Consider the following 14,619-nt stretch of genomic DNA (forward strand, 5'->3'; position numbering starts at 1 on the left):
TTCCGAATAAACTCTTAAAGATTTAGTAATATTTTACATCCATAGCAGTCAATATTAATCGTCATCTTACTTCAGTCTCATATTCTGAAAGTTGTAAATTCTTGGTTATCTGCAAGAATCCTGGCTAACAAGTTGAATCAGCAATACAAAATTGGGTTTAATTATTTATTTACTAAATAATCACACAGAATCACACATACACAATTAAATCATAACTTGATTACAAATTGCCGTCATAAAGGAAAACGTCCCTAGCGGGCGGAACAGATATGACAGCTTGTTACACAAAGGAAAGGGGGCTGGATTTTAGTGAAAGAGCGGGAGACTGGAACAGAGGTGAAGCTGTGCTATCGTAAATACAGTATCTTATGCATTCTAAATTACCGCCCATTTGGAAAAGGAAAATGCAATAAATATTTACTCTGAGCTGCGCTTCAGTAGGTTGGTGGTAGATGGAAGACCGGGTTGCCAAACCGAGTCCTCCGTCCTTTGAAGAATGTCTCTGGTGGTCACTGTCATAGTAACGTCGTTGTGTAGTAGACGGGATACTCTGACTGTCCTTCCTAACCTGCGCTTGTAGCAGCTGTTGCTAACTCAACGGCTAGGAGGTATCACTTCTGTAGTGAATACGAGTTCAAAGTTCATACCATTCACAACCAAAGTTCATGCTGATGTTGGCTTCATTCTGTAGTTATCTGAACCATTGACATCGGATCGTCATCCTAATGTACCCGGAACAGGAAGTTATATTTTTGTCAATGGCTTTATATAGTGGAGGGAGAGGGGTGTCTGAAAAGTTTATTACCCATGTCTCTTCACAGGGGCGGGCCACTGGTTGAGCAGAGGCCCAAACTTATGAAAACCCAAATCTCTCATTTGGAAGCTAAAATTACATTTAATCTCTTCACAAATAATTTCATATTCAAGCATTTGAATTAAACAATTCCATGTGAATCCGATACCTCTGACGTTTAGACTTTCCACAGTAGTGTTTGTCATTCTATCATTGATGAGAATGTGTCAGAGGGCAACCGAACTGACATAATATACCTTAAGTAATACCGCATATGTTCAGTTGGTCGGATTACCAGAATATAGTTCATTTCCCCCCAACTTCTGATGTTCCCAGAATCTCTATGTTAACCAAGGGGTTTTCTTATGTCACATCAGTAGGGAAGAGGAACGGGGGAGGGGGGAAAGAGGTATTTATGACTGTCATAAACCTACCCCCAGGCCAACGTCATGACAGTAGTGACTTGCGCACAGACATTGAGCCAAGAGATAATTGGTTCCCCCTTAATCACGCCATCCCTTCACATATGAAGACAATGTTCCATTCTGACGTCTCCCCTCTCTGGGCCCCAAATGACTGAGCCCTAGCTGAGAAGGGAAACGTGCAACTGCCAACAGTATAGTCCAAAGGGACACATTCTAATGACAACTCACATAAGCATATTATGTAAATTAAACATCCTATTTATCTATGTTACCCAACTAATTCATCCTCCAGTGCGCCAACTCCCCCTTGTGGTCTGGAGCAATGAAGCCGTCCCGCTGTACCCAACTAATTCATCCTCCAGTGCGCCAACTCCCCCTTGTGGTCTGAGCAATGAAGCCGTCCCGCTGTGCAAGCTCTCAACTTTTCAAGGAGGAACTGCTGCATCTCTTCAGTCCCCGCTGTTCCGTAAGGTGTTTCTTTAAATCTGATCCTGATGCGGAATAGATTGCAACGTATTCATGACTCTGTACCTTCCGTAGTCCTGGACTTGGCGATTGTGAAGAGACCTCTGGTGGCATGTCTTGTGGGGTATGCATGGGTGTACGAGCTGTGCGCTAGTAGTTTTAAACAGACAGCTTGGTACATTCAGCTTGTCAACACTTCTTACAAAAAACAAGTAGTGAGAAAGTCAAGCTCTCCCCATTTGAGATATACATGCATATCATTAAAGAAAGGTCCATATTTGGATGGAAACCAAGCTAGTGAGAGGTATCAAGTAAAGTTGTAGTATCAGTTGAAAATTCCCAACACTGCTGCACTCCCTGGGGCCTGCAGCCAACCACAGCCCTGCTGGCCTCACAAACCACCATCTGCTATAACATTGAGTCAGTTCTTCCTACTGGACATTGGAAAGCTTTTGTTTTGACACCCATTGTTCATCCTAGATGGGAAATTGGTGAAAATGGTTCAGAGTTCCATGCTTACAAAAGGGTTGATTGATACGTCAGATGACAAGCCTACTACATCCACTAAAGTACATGCGCCTTGGTGTTATACGCAAATCTGATACAATTAAGGTAGCTCCAACGGTTAGGATTGTTGCCACGCAAGTAAAACAAACATAATTGTTATATAGAACACTTTATTTGACATGTTAGAACAAGACATTACACCCAAAGAATGTATCCAGAAGAAACATCGAAATGACGCTCCTCAAAGAGGTCTTTGACATGTCGTTGACCTGTTGAGAGAGAACCTATTAGTTCAGTTATGGTCTGACAGGGTCTGAAAAGCATAACACAAGACCTACCTCTTTTCAAGTTGTCCTGATTCACACATTGTCCACTACAGGGGCCGCCAGAGGGACTACTGGCATCACAGATGACCACATCACAATGGACAAAGACCTAGGAATCAAAGATTTGATGGTGTCAGAAATTTAAAAGGGATGATTGCCACTCACAAAATTAACCTAAAGATTGTTGGGTGAACTTTGTTACCTGGCCACTCGGCTCAACCGCATCCTCGACGAAGGAAAACATATAGACCTCAAAGCGTTTGACGTGAGGGGGGAAGTGGACCCTGGCGTCAGCTACCACCGGGTGGAAGACCACACGGTACGGATCCTCCGGGTTCTCACAACTGCCAGTGTAGAGAGAGGGACTAAGTTAGGAACAAGAAAACACTGTAAACCCCAACCGCCTTGTGTACGAAGTCTTATGGTGGTGTCATGACTGTCCTGTGAGGATCAGATCAATTCACACCGTGTTGTAAATGATAGGAGAAGTGGGTTCCTTCTCCCCCTCCAGTATGAACTAATGTCTTTGTTAACAGGCTTTTCCCACCAAAACTCTTACCCCTCGGTCTTGAAAAACCCCCAACATATTTCATATACAATGTAAAGGCTCAAGACTTCCTACCTGTAGTGTGAGCACTTTTCTAGTTCGTATTTCCTTTTTAAAAATCAACATGACATTATTTTTCTATCTCTGACCAGTCTTATGTTAGAAATATTGTTCCAGTATTCACTTTTGAACATAGAGAAACTCCAAGAAAATGTGCCTAGTAAGTAGCCATGCCACAAGTGACATCAGAGAGCGGGCCAGACTGACAGAACTGTCCCCGGCGGGCCAGAGTGCATAAAAGGATTGGTAACTGAAATTAACATTAGACCAGAAAACCGTGAGTCGCTAGCTACACGTTTGAAATGGTTAGAACTTTCCTAAACGCACCTTCCTAAGGACGGCGAGCTGCAGCTCATGTCCAAAGTGGTCCGAAACCTGAATACCAACACGAGGGAGAATAAACACCCCTCAGGCAGACAGTCACTGGTACAGCCGATTAGCTGTTTGGAGCCAAGTACCTAGAAAAGCTAACTTCAGTGGGACCATTCTACTACTATATCCAAACCATCCTACTCTCATCACCCACTGAGGAATCAGCGACAGGGTTGATTAGCCCATCTTCCAGAATGAGTGAAAGGAAAATCCATCCTGAAGTTCCGTTCAAGACTAGTCATTGGAGCCACGGACAACTAACGACATTGTGACCTCAGGGAGCCAATCAGAGAGAAGACCCAACCACCTACCTTTCCACGGCGGCATCCCACATAAATACATTCATGCAAAAATGTAACAACGATAAGTGTCCCTTATGGAACCATGGGTGGGGGAGCCGTCATATTGTGTCAGTCCGCTAGGGACCTGTGTGTTTAGCTAGTAAATAAATTAAACCAATTTGTATAGTACTGAATCATAAGGCTGGGGTTCTTGCAGCTGCGAGGAGGATACGATGTAATGGTTAATAAGTTGACTTTAGCAATGTAATAGATTTCTACCGTCTAGAGTTTAAGTCGGGAGACGGTATCTTTAAAACCGTTTCCTCGGCACCCCAAATCCTAACACGATTCATTTAGAGTCGGGTAACAATTAAACAGTCCTCAGATAATTCAAGGTCACAACAGTAGTTTGTTGGTTTTAATTTCTGATCTTTTGGCCCATCAGACCTGGAAAAATCTGATTTAGTACATTTTTTATTTATTTAAAAACAGAAATTGGGCTGCCTATTTGAAAAAAAAATGCATTTCATTTGTCAAGGGAGGGTCATACTAGCAATGCCATAGCATTTCTCATCAACAATATTACTTTGTCTACTGCAAAGACTTTTATAGCTAGGTAAATGACGGATGTCAAATGTCTACGTCGTATGTCCAACATGTATATTCAATTACATTGACATGATCGCATTCTCATGTGGTGAGACGTCCCTCTAAATGATTCTTCAAATTCTAAATGATCCAGAATGGTCAGACTACAGGCGACCTGAATATTGATCAATTGACCGTGGTTTAACCAAAGTTGCCGAATAGACAGTCGGTATCATATTTTCAAAATAAGTACTTCATTTTAATTAAGAATTTCATGCAATGCGCCAGAGCAATTCTTCCGCTGTCGGAAAAATTGGTCACAAAATAAATTCTACACCCATGGCATCAGATTCACACGTGGAGGACTTGTGAAGGGAGCAGCTCTACTATACAAAGTAACCTACGCATTGACAGTTAAGGCCTACTTGTCATTTGCATCTTTGGGAGGTTTATCATTTACTGTTTAACTGACAGATATTAGCAAAAAGGATTTGTGAAATCTGAAGACGTTACATTAAGAGACAAACGCCCACACCAGTACAAATCCACTTGAGCTGACAGACAAGAGCTTTCCCAGGATTTTACTCAACGATTTAAGCCAAGTATGATATAGTTGCAGCTGAAGTGACAAATCTGAACTGCCCATTTCGTGCACAGCCATGTGAATGTGGTGTCTTTTCCTATGATCTACAAAACATTTTCAGACCGTTTTTTAAAACTGCTACCACCCCCACCAGGATTACATTTGATTTAATAAACCGCTGCAAAGTTACTCCCGTGACAGATGAGCCTTGCGTCCACATGGCCGCCGGAGCAAATTAAAATAGGGGGTGCCAAATTTTTAAATTGCGTGATTTGATAGCATTTGGCAAACCCGATCCACCAAATAAATGGTTTTGACCAATAAAGTTGCTTCACTACACTGCTTGGTGTAACATGTATCCAGATACTGAAAAGGCACCCGCAAAATATAGTGTCATTTGCAGCGTGCATAATCACAGGCAAAGTCATTGTAGCCCATCTACCAAAGGTTGCAGTGTCCATTACAATGTAGGAAAAATAAGGCATCTTTCAATAGTTACCCAATTTAAATTCTTGAGAAAATTAGGCCAGCGGTGTCCATCTGTGGCAAAGTGCTCACCCAAATCAATGCTTATGACAAACCCAGCTGTGTCTGACATTTTTTTAAATATGAACATTAGCTAGCTAAATAAGGTTAGCAAGATGCTGCTACACTTAACCCGTGGTATTTGTTCATGTTTAGCAACTCCCAATTAGCGCATTCCTCTAGGACAGGAAATTCCATTGAAAGTGGCATCAACTTCTAGGGATCCTGTCAACTGATCCTATTCAGTTTCAAACATCAACTTCCATGCTGCACAGGCGTGTGAACCATCCATTATGTTAAGCGCATAACTGTTTTAAACACAAGAGGTCACTTGTGCCTGAATTCAACAACTATTCAGTCAGTGTTAGGAGCAGTTGTATGAAACCAATTGGAAAGGCAAGCCAAGCTTGCCAGCCGCTCTCGATTTCCATTCGACTGACCAGCAGTTCGACAAAACACTGAACTGTAGCAAACCAAAAGGATAACATTGAGTAAAAAGGTGTAGGTAACGCCAACATAGTGTCTTAACCTTTCCACACGCGACTTCCAAATATCTTCAGTCGCCCCAGTGGGAGTTTATTTTATGCACGGGATGTCAGAATGCACTCACTGTTCCAAAATGTGGACAGTTAACCCGCGCTGACCTCAAACCAAGGCACACAACCTGCTAATTTTCTATAGGCCGTTTCAACTTCTAAGTTTGCCTCATTAATTCACAAAAGTAGCCCATTTCACTGTTGCAGACAATTTCTGAGAATTTGAATGAGCCAGACAAACTTTCCTTCAAGCATACAGACATTTGCACATCTAGTCAGAACAGGCCTTGCACATTTATTGCCTGGTGGCCACATTGCCTTCCTTACAAATAACTGGACATGCGTGCATTCCTATCAAAGTGCCTTATTTTCTGTGTAACGTTTCTACTGTAGCATACCGTGAGTATAATGTACTTGGCGTTTTATTCATGCATTCTGATTCTTGCCTAGATTGTAATGGACACGTGTGTAAAACACTTTTGAAGGTGGTACCGAATATGAGCTAACGCCATACAATGCAGTCGGGTTATCACGTAAGAGTCTGTCAGACTCGACTGACGTATGGTGTTTAAGACACCTGGGATCTCGGAGTACCCGAGATGCTACGTGTGAAGCTACACGCCAGAATCTCCCATAAGTGTTCATTTGGGTGGAGATCTGGTGACAGACCGCATACTGCTCACATCGTTTTTAAGCTCAAACCATTGTGACCACTCATGACCTATGGATGGGGGCATAGCCACGGTAGCCAAAGTAAATGGCCTGCCAAGCATGATAGGTTGCTAATTACTCAGGAACCACACCTGTGGAATAACACTTGTTTAGGCCCAAAAACAACAAGTTACCCATTAATGATGAGATTCCACCGGGGTCGGGAGTCACGGTCCTCGTTGGGGGTGGCCCAGCAGTGGTCAAGCACCAGCGCTATCTTGGGGTCAGAGGACCTGGTCAGCTCCACCTCAAAGTGCAGAGGCTGTCTCAGGTACCTCACCACTGGATAGTCCTCCTCCTGGTGGAACGTGTTATACGAGGCGTCTGGAACACAGAACGAGACAACCGGTGGGCACAAAACAGCGAGGTACCATCTCAACTTGTCCATTAAGAAACACACGTTTATCATATCCTGTTGTGCCCCGATGAACCCCCCCGCACCAGAGGCTTCTGACAAATTCCCAAATCAGCTCCTCACCGTTACTCCGTAGCCACACCTGTAGATCTCAGAACGCAAGAGTAATATATCATAAGGCTTACATTTTTGGGAATGGTTTTGTAAAGGACACCTTCCAAGAATCTATATTCCAGATCATCAGGAGTGATTAGAATTTAGAGGCTAAGTTGAAATTCTGAATTTGTGCACGCTTACCCTGAGCGAGTCTCATTCTGACCATTTGTCGACCCGTCCCAGTCTCGGCAAAACTGACCACATAGTAGCAGGAAACCTTTAACCTAAAAAGAGGGATGTAGGCAACTTCAATAGGGGAAACTTCAAGCAGTGGAGTGGACACACTGGTAGTAGAGGCACATTTTCCCTGTATACAAAGTTAAGTTGTGAGCAATTGGTGAAGAAAAAACCTATAAAATCTAACAGCTACAATTGTGATGCGTAATGCACTTACTGATATTCCTCCTCTGAAGACGTCGTGCCATTCAGCTTCACCTTAAGTTCATCTGGCAAGGAGATTTCGTTCTCATACAGCATGACATTGTTGATAAACTATGTAGTAGAGGGGAATTGACTTATTACAGCCTGCAGAAGCAAACAGTCCGTAAATACACAGTACCCATCACCTCAGGGTAATAGTCATTTTACCTTCCTGGTGGTACCACAGGAGTTGACAGTGAAGTGGAAGTAGGCGAAGCGATCGTCGCTGTAGGTGGGACCACAGGCGGGGTCGCTCAGGGTCAGCTGACCGGGGTTCAGACTGGGAGCAGACTCCACCTTGACCGCCAGCGCAGTCATCGTTCCGTTAGAGAAACACTCTTGGGGGTGGGGGAGCAAAAGACAGGTTCTGTATTTGTTACACTTCATTGAGCACAGTAGAACCAATGGAATAGCACCAAAAGTGCAAACCATGCCCATCTGGCACTACTATTAGACTCACAGTATTTGAAAGGAACCCAGGTTTGGTAACCATGTCAAACGACTATTTATCGGAAGTAATTGTTTGAGAACCAACCAGTCAGCGTTTTGAGGAAGCTGCAAGCCAGGGAAAAGTATTTGATGGTCATGTTGTTGTAAGGATTCAACAGAGCCACATCCAGTCTGCTCCTGACAGAGGACGGGTGAACCGACTGGGAACCAATGGGAGAGTTCATTAGTCCAATATTGTATGCATGTATACAGGGTAAGGAAAGCGAGGCTAGCTGTTGCAATTTAGGTTAACATGTTTTGGGAGAGCATCGTACCTCAAACACTGCGTCCGGCGAAGAGAAGGGCAACGTGATGGTGAAGTCTGCGTCGCCCTCTGTCAAATACTGTTGCGCAAGCTCATGGTTAAGCAGCCGCTTGCCAACCAAGACCACGAAAAAGGGATCTTGGTTCCTGTAGTCCACAGTGATGTGAAAGTTCTCCTGATCACAGTTGCCAGTGACTGAGGGTGGCACTACAAGGACAAACAGGGTTGTGTTCATTAAGCACAAAAAAACAGGAAGGTACTACTTGAACTTGTCCAAGGAAAAAACCTTGTTTTCAGAATAAACACGATCCTGGCAAACCAGGAACAGGACACTGGGTCCAAATACTCTAAAGCTTAACATTTTCTTTGTAGAGAGACCGCATAGGAAAAACCTACAGTATGGCTAGTTGGGCTTTCACTGCAATCATTAACGAGAGGAAGCCATTCAACAGTAGTTTGGCGTAGTCCAGAGACATACCAATGTCCAGCAGTACTGCGTCCACAACGGCAGAGTGAGAGAAAGGAGCGTACTCTGGAAAGACGACCAGGCCGTAGATCAGCTGAAGAGTGAAGGTTGTGACACCTTGTTCCGCCCTTCTCTGTAGTGAAGTTAAAAGCATTGGTCAACTGATAGCATTATTGTTGTAACAGAACTCTATTCAATATCAAGTGACAAGTACATATGGGGACTATTAAAACAAACTATATACTTAAAGTAATGTTGCCCTCATTCCTCTAAATCAAGCACTATTGGCAAGTGAATGCATACAACTGCCAAAATAATGGAAACACTTGAGTAAATGAGGGATACAACGTACACTTGTGCCATTATTTATATTTTGTTGGTGGCCCACTTATTAGGGCATGTACAAATCACTGCGTGTGGCTTTGCATTTAACAGAAACACACCACCTTAAAGACCACCGGGTCTGAGAAGGGCACCTCCATCCTGAAGCTCTTCAAGGTGTTGTCCAGGGATCTCTGCTCCTGAACTTTGAAGCCTCTGGCGTTGCACTCTGCAACAGTTAGCACCATGGTGGGAAAGGTGATGTTCAGCAGCTCCACATCAAGGTTGAAGGTCCCCAACTCAAGCACAAACACTGCCTGCTCAGGAACTGTGTCTAAGGGCGTGTCTGTTCATTGGCAAACAAAAAAACATTTTGAAATTCGGTACAATGGAAGTCGAAAATGGACATTTGTTATTGCCTCCCCGTTTCAGTACATTTTCTTCTGTTTTGTGCCTAATGAACAACCCAGGCATCCCAAATTACCATAGGCACTATTTAACTAAACCAGACTCACAGTTGCAAACTTGTGGAGGCCTGGCCATCGGAGGTGTTGTGATAGGGAAGAGGACTTTGTAGCCGGTGTCCTCGTGTGCGACCTCCTCGATCCACAGCAACTCAAGCATGGGCTCAATGGTGTAAGTGACAAAGTACTGGTCATCCTGAATATGGCTCTGTAAAGGGAGACGAGTGATGCATTCAGGCTGTAATACACAATTGGAGTGCAAAAACAGCTAAATGTTCCTTACAAGCCAGAATGTTACTCTACCGGTTATCTGTGTGGTTTGTCCTTCAGCCGCTCGTAATTTAAGACAACATATCGGTTTACCCGACCTTAGAGAGCTGGTAGGCATATGGTTGTCAACTTGCATTTCCGGCGGTGTGTATTTTCAAAGCAACCGACACGCAAAGTAAACACTTGCACAATGTAAACAGTAGCCGAGTGTAACCGAACGTTGTTTGCATTCAGTTGAGTGGCAAAGCTACCGGCTCCCTAAAAAGTCAGGTAAACAATACTTTAGTGTGGATATTTGGTCTCAAATTTCAAGCGGCTGAAGGACAAACTGCAAAGACACGCGGTAGAGTATGTTTAAGTGTCATTTTATGCAACATTCACCCGATTTTGCAATCCAATGTGTCAGGCTGTATACACACACCCAACAATCCATTGTATATTAGCCTGATTAAGCAGACAATTGCTCACTAAGAAACATTTAACACAAGACAACATTTCTAGGAGTTATCCCATGAGAGATGGCAAAGTGTTACTGCAAAGCACTGTCAACTGCTGCAGTACAAAGGGCTCTACAAATAAGATTTAGAAATTAAACAGGAACATTTTACTCATCCAACGCTGACCTTGAAATAGCCGCCAACCGCCCCCACCGGAATTTCAACAATAATATGAGCCTCTGTGACTAAAACCGAGTAGTTTCTGGCAGCCATTTCCTCAGTGTCCAGCCTCTTAGCGTCAATTCCCATGTACACCTCCAACATGGTGAAGGCATCAGGAGAAAAGTGGGTCTATGTGCTTGGGCATGTACCAGGTGATCACTTCTGGAGTAAAGGCCACTGCCCCTGCAGTGAAACAAGAAACCAAGTACACATCATAACAGAACATTTTGCAACTGAAAACAAATCAAAGTCTTGTCTGGAGCCAATTAAGAACTGGGTTCATAGGATCTTAATTTGCCAAGTTAGTCCATTATTTCACACTCAACCTGGTGTTGGACAAACAGCCGTGGCATCTACTCGAGTAACCAGCCACTTCTGCTCAAAGAAGGTTGAGGTTGAGAGCACCCGCATCGGAACCCCAGCTACCTGTTCAGGGGGCAACCACACCAGGGCCGTGTTCAGTAGGGCACACCGTATTAACAATATGATTCAGAGTTCAGGTAGGGCCACCGTTTCCAAATTTTTGCTCTACTGAACATGACCCAGTTCATGGAGGAAGTGGAGAAAGTCAGCTTACATTCTGGAGGTATGTCTCCTCTGCATTATGAGGGCTTCTTAACACCAGCCGTGTGGGAGTGTTGGCTATTGCATAGCCCTTTCTTTGGACCTCATCCACACTCATGACCTTCTTGCTAGGACTAAAGACGACTGCTGTCATTTTGTATCCTGCAGCAACAGCCTGTCTCAGGAAATGGAAACAGGAATTAAACAAATTGTCAACAAATGCACATTTTGTTTAGCGCCATCTTGTAGTGAAATTACAGAAATTGAAATATGGCTACCTCAGCTCCTCTCCGGAAGTTGCCGCTCCTTGCTTTCGGGCCTCCAGTGGGCTGTTCAGGGACGGTTTGGATGTCTGGAAGAGTCCTTCTGACAGACACCTAGAGAAGAAAGGCCATTATTCCCTATGCATTTTCTCCCTCCCATACAATATGAAATCAAGGGCCAGTTCTCAATCTGTCCACTCGCCTCCTTAAATTAAGGAGTATTGAATTGAGAGAGAGTCAAGAACCTCTACGTTGTGTCACAGAAGCAGAAGAAATTAAACACTAGACAGTTGTAGCTCTAGACAGATCATTTATATACAGGCAGTACGACAAGCTCGACTGTAAACATGTCCTTTGGGGCATGCTCTGCTCACTTGCCTCCATGTAGTTGCGGTCGCACAGAATCTCTCGGGAGGTCCAGGGGGTGTAGCTACAGGTTTTGCCCACTCTATACACAGGGTCTTCAGTCATGTGGTTTCCTGGCAGCCTGAACTGCATGACCAAGCTGAACATCTTATCATCCTAAAATGAAGGGGGAAGGGAAAAAAATTATTAAAGCCTTTCATTATATAGCAGAAAACAAATAATTCAGTTGACCTTCATGAACTATAGACTGTGGCAAAATTGCCTATATGAATGCAGCTGCCACTGTATTGAAGCCACACTACAGGAGAAGAGCTCAGTAGTACACATCACTGCAGTCTGTATCAGAAAGTTGGCTGGCCCTCTGAAAGCCCTCCATAAATTTCTGCTGTACCTTACATCATCGTTAACTTAGAGGTAAGAGATAGCAGACCCAGGGGTGGTAAAACTGCTTAAATGTTTCTGGCACCGTACTTCTAATAACCTCCATGCTCTAAAATTGTATGAATTAGCAACTCAGGCTTATTGAGGACCTTTTTAACTGAAGAATGCATTTGTTTTCAATGATTACATTTTTCATCTAGTGATGCACATATTGACTGGTATCTTTGTGTATACAGGGCTCATCTGTAAAAGAGCCTGGTCTCAGCATGACTCCATGTCAAAGGTTAAATAAAATGACGTTGCTACATTATGGGTTGCAAATGCAGTGACACTGAAAGGCAAACTGTCCATTTGAAGATCAAGGAAACACTACAGTGCTTAGGGTTACCATGTTTTGGGAAAAGCAGTTTTGAAGAGAAGCAAAAAACATGGCATTCCCCATGGGGTCAAATTTAAAGCTGAATCCACACTGAGTAGCAAGGCCAGGCGTCAGGTTTATGATTTGTGTGTCATCTGGAAGGGATGGAGATGGTGTGAACACAATAGTTGACAAACAATATCAATCCATGAATTAGGAAAGGAGAATCAGAAGAGACAAACTCACTGAAGACAGCATCAACCTCTTTAAAAAGAGGAGCGACACTCAAACGAATAACGTTACCAAGGCATTCAGCGTTGAGGTCATCTGGAATGGGAAAGGTTAGTTAAAAACCAAAAAATATATATTGTCAAACGCTTAGTGCTTGAACTTGTAGGGTGAAAAATGCATACTTATAGATGGTGTCTGTTGTGCTTGTATGCCCACAGCTGCCAACAGGCAAAACAACCTGTAAGGCATTTGACAAATTATTATGATTGATTAAAAGGAGGAAGAACACAATTCAAATGTTTGCGTCGCATAAGACTCTTCTATGCCTGCTACTACTTACCCTGAGCTAAGGAAAGGAACCATTGTAGAACAGAATTGTTTTGATAAAATACACAGCTACAGAATATAATATTTGACCCAAGGTGTGCAGCCTACAGTCCAGGGGTATTCAACTTTTACCCTATGACAAAGGCTTCCCACACTCAGTCACCTGAACCCCAAAGGGCTGCACATTTTCTTTTTATTCCCCTAGCCCTACAAAGCTGATTCAAATAATCAACTAATCATCAAGCTTTGTTAATGTGAATCAGCTGTGTAGTGTTAGGACAAAAACCAAAATGCACACCAAGTTTGGGAAACGCTCCCCTGCCCTACGAGCCTGCTGGTTTTCTGTTCTAACTGATAATGACTTGCACCCACCTGGTGTCCCAGGTCTAGATCAGTCCCCGATGACAGGAGAACAATGGAGAAATGCAGTGGAACTGGCTTTGAGACCCAGAGGTGAGTTTGAGGGCTATAGCTGTTCCTGCTCCTCACATTTCACTGTTTGCCACTGCCGTAATTGAATGAGGGGTTATGCTGGATGTAACCGGTGTGAAATGGCTAGCTAGTTTGGGGGGTAGTGCACTGATAGCGTTTCAATCGGTGACGTCACTCGCTCTGAGACCTTGAAGTAGTTGTTCCCCTTACTCTGCAAGGGCCGTGGCTTTTGTGGAGCGATGGGTAACTGTTGTATATGTGTGCAAAGGGTCACTGGTTCGGGACAGAAGTAAAACTGTTACAGGGGCACCATTTAATTTGTCATCGATCGCTAGACCAGATGTTTTTCTTTTTCCCCCTACCTTTTCATTATGCAGACATAAGCAGAGTTGACACCATCGAGGTGCCGATGTTTACTTTCGACACTAGTTATTTTTCTCCAGTTTCGTCCGACGAACAGACTGTAGTGGTAAAATAAAACGGGATAGATTTTTTAATGAAGTCCTAAGCATCACTCCAGTCAAAACAATCTCTGCGAACGTTCGATTCCAATATATGTAGTTCTGTCTATGGAATACATACAAAAATGTCGTTAAAAAAATAGATATGTATAAAATATACTTGTCTGTACAGGTAAATGTAGGAAATTCAAAATGCACAAAAATATGTTTTGTAATGTCTAAAATAAAATATATGTGTATAATATACACTTGTCTAAAGAAATGCAGAAGCAATAAGCATTGTAAATTATGATAGAACACATCAAATTAATGTGAACATGAGGACACAAAGGAGAGATTTAATTAAAAGATCATCTTTTAATACTTTTTTATGCTGAAGATTTTTAAAGCTGAAAAAATCTATGTATGGCAAATCCACTCTGGGCAAATGGCCTCTTGAACAAAAATAAAAAATAGTTAACATCCTTGCTATTTCAGCCACTTGCTATGTTAAAGAAAAATCTCAGTTAATGATGAATGGATACAATTTGGAAGGATTTTCCAGAGTCATACCTCAGTAGGGTAGAGTGTCAGGTGGCACAACCATTGGTGCCATGAGGTCAAAGTGTGAAGGAGGGAGCAAGCCAGAGCGCTGTCTAGGAAGCAGTCCAGG

General features: G+C 43.2%; 1 pseudogene; it reads right to left on the reverse strand.

Annotated features, from left to right (window-relative positions):
* Positions 1-2,524: 2,524 nt before the first annotated feature.
* Positions 2,525-12,264, reverse strand: LOC120039139 (annotated as a pseudogene).
* Between the last annotated feature and the right edge of the window lie 2,355 nt (positions 12,265-14,619).

Source organism: Salvelinus namaycush, unplaced genomic scaffold (assembly GCF_016432855.1).
Source record: "Salvelinus namaycush isolate Seneca unplaced genomic scaffold, SaNama_1.0 Scaffold2562, whole genome shotgun sequence".
Lineage (NCBI taxonomy): Eukaryota > Metazoa > Chordata > Actinopteri > Salmoniformes > Salmonidae > Salvelinus > Salvelinus namaycush.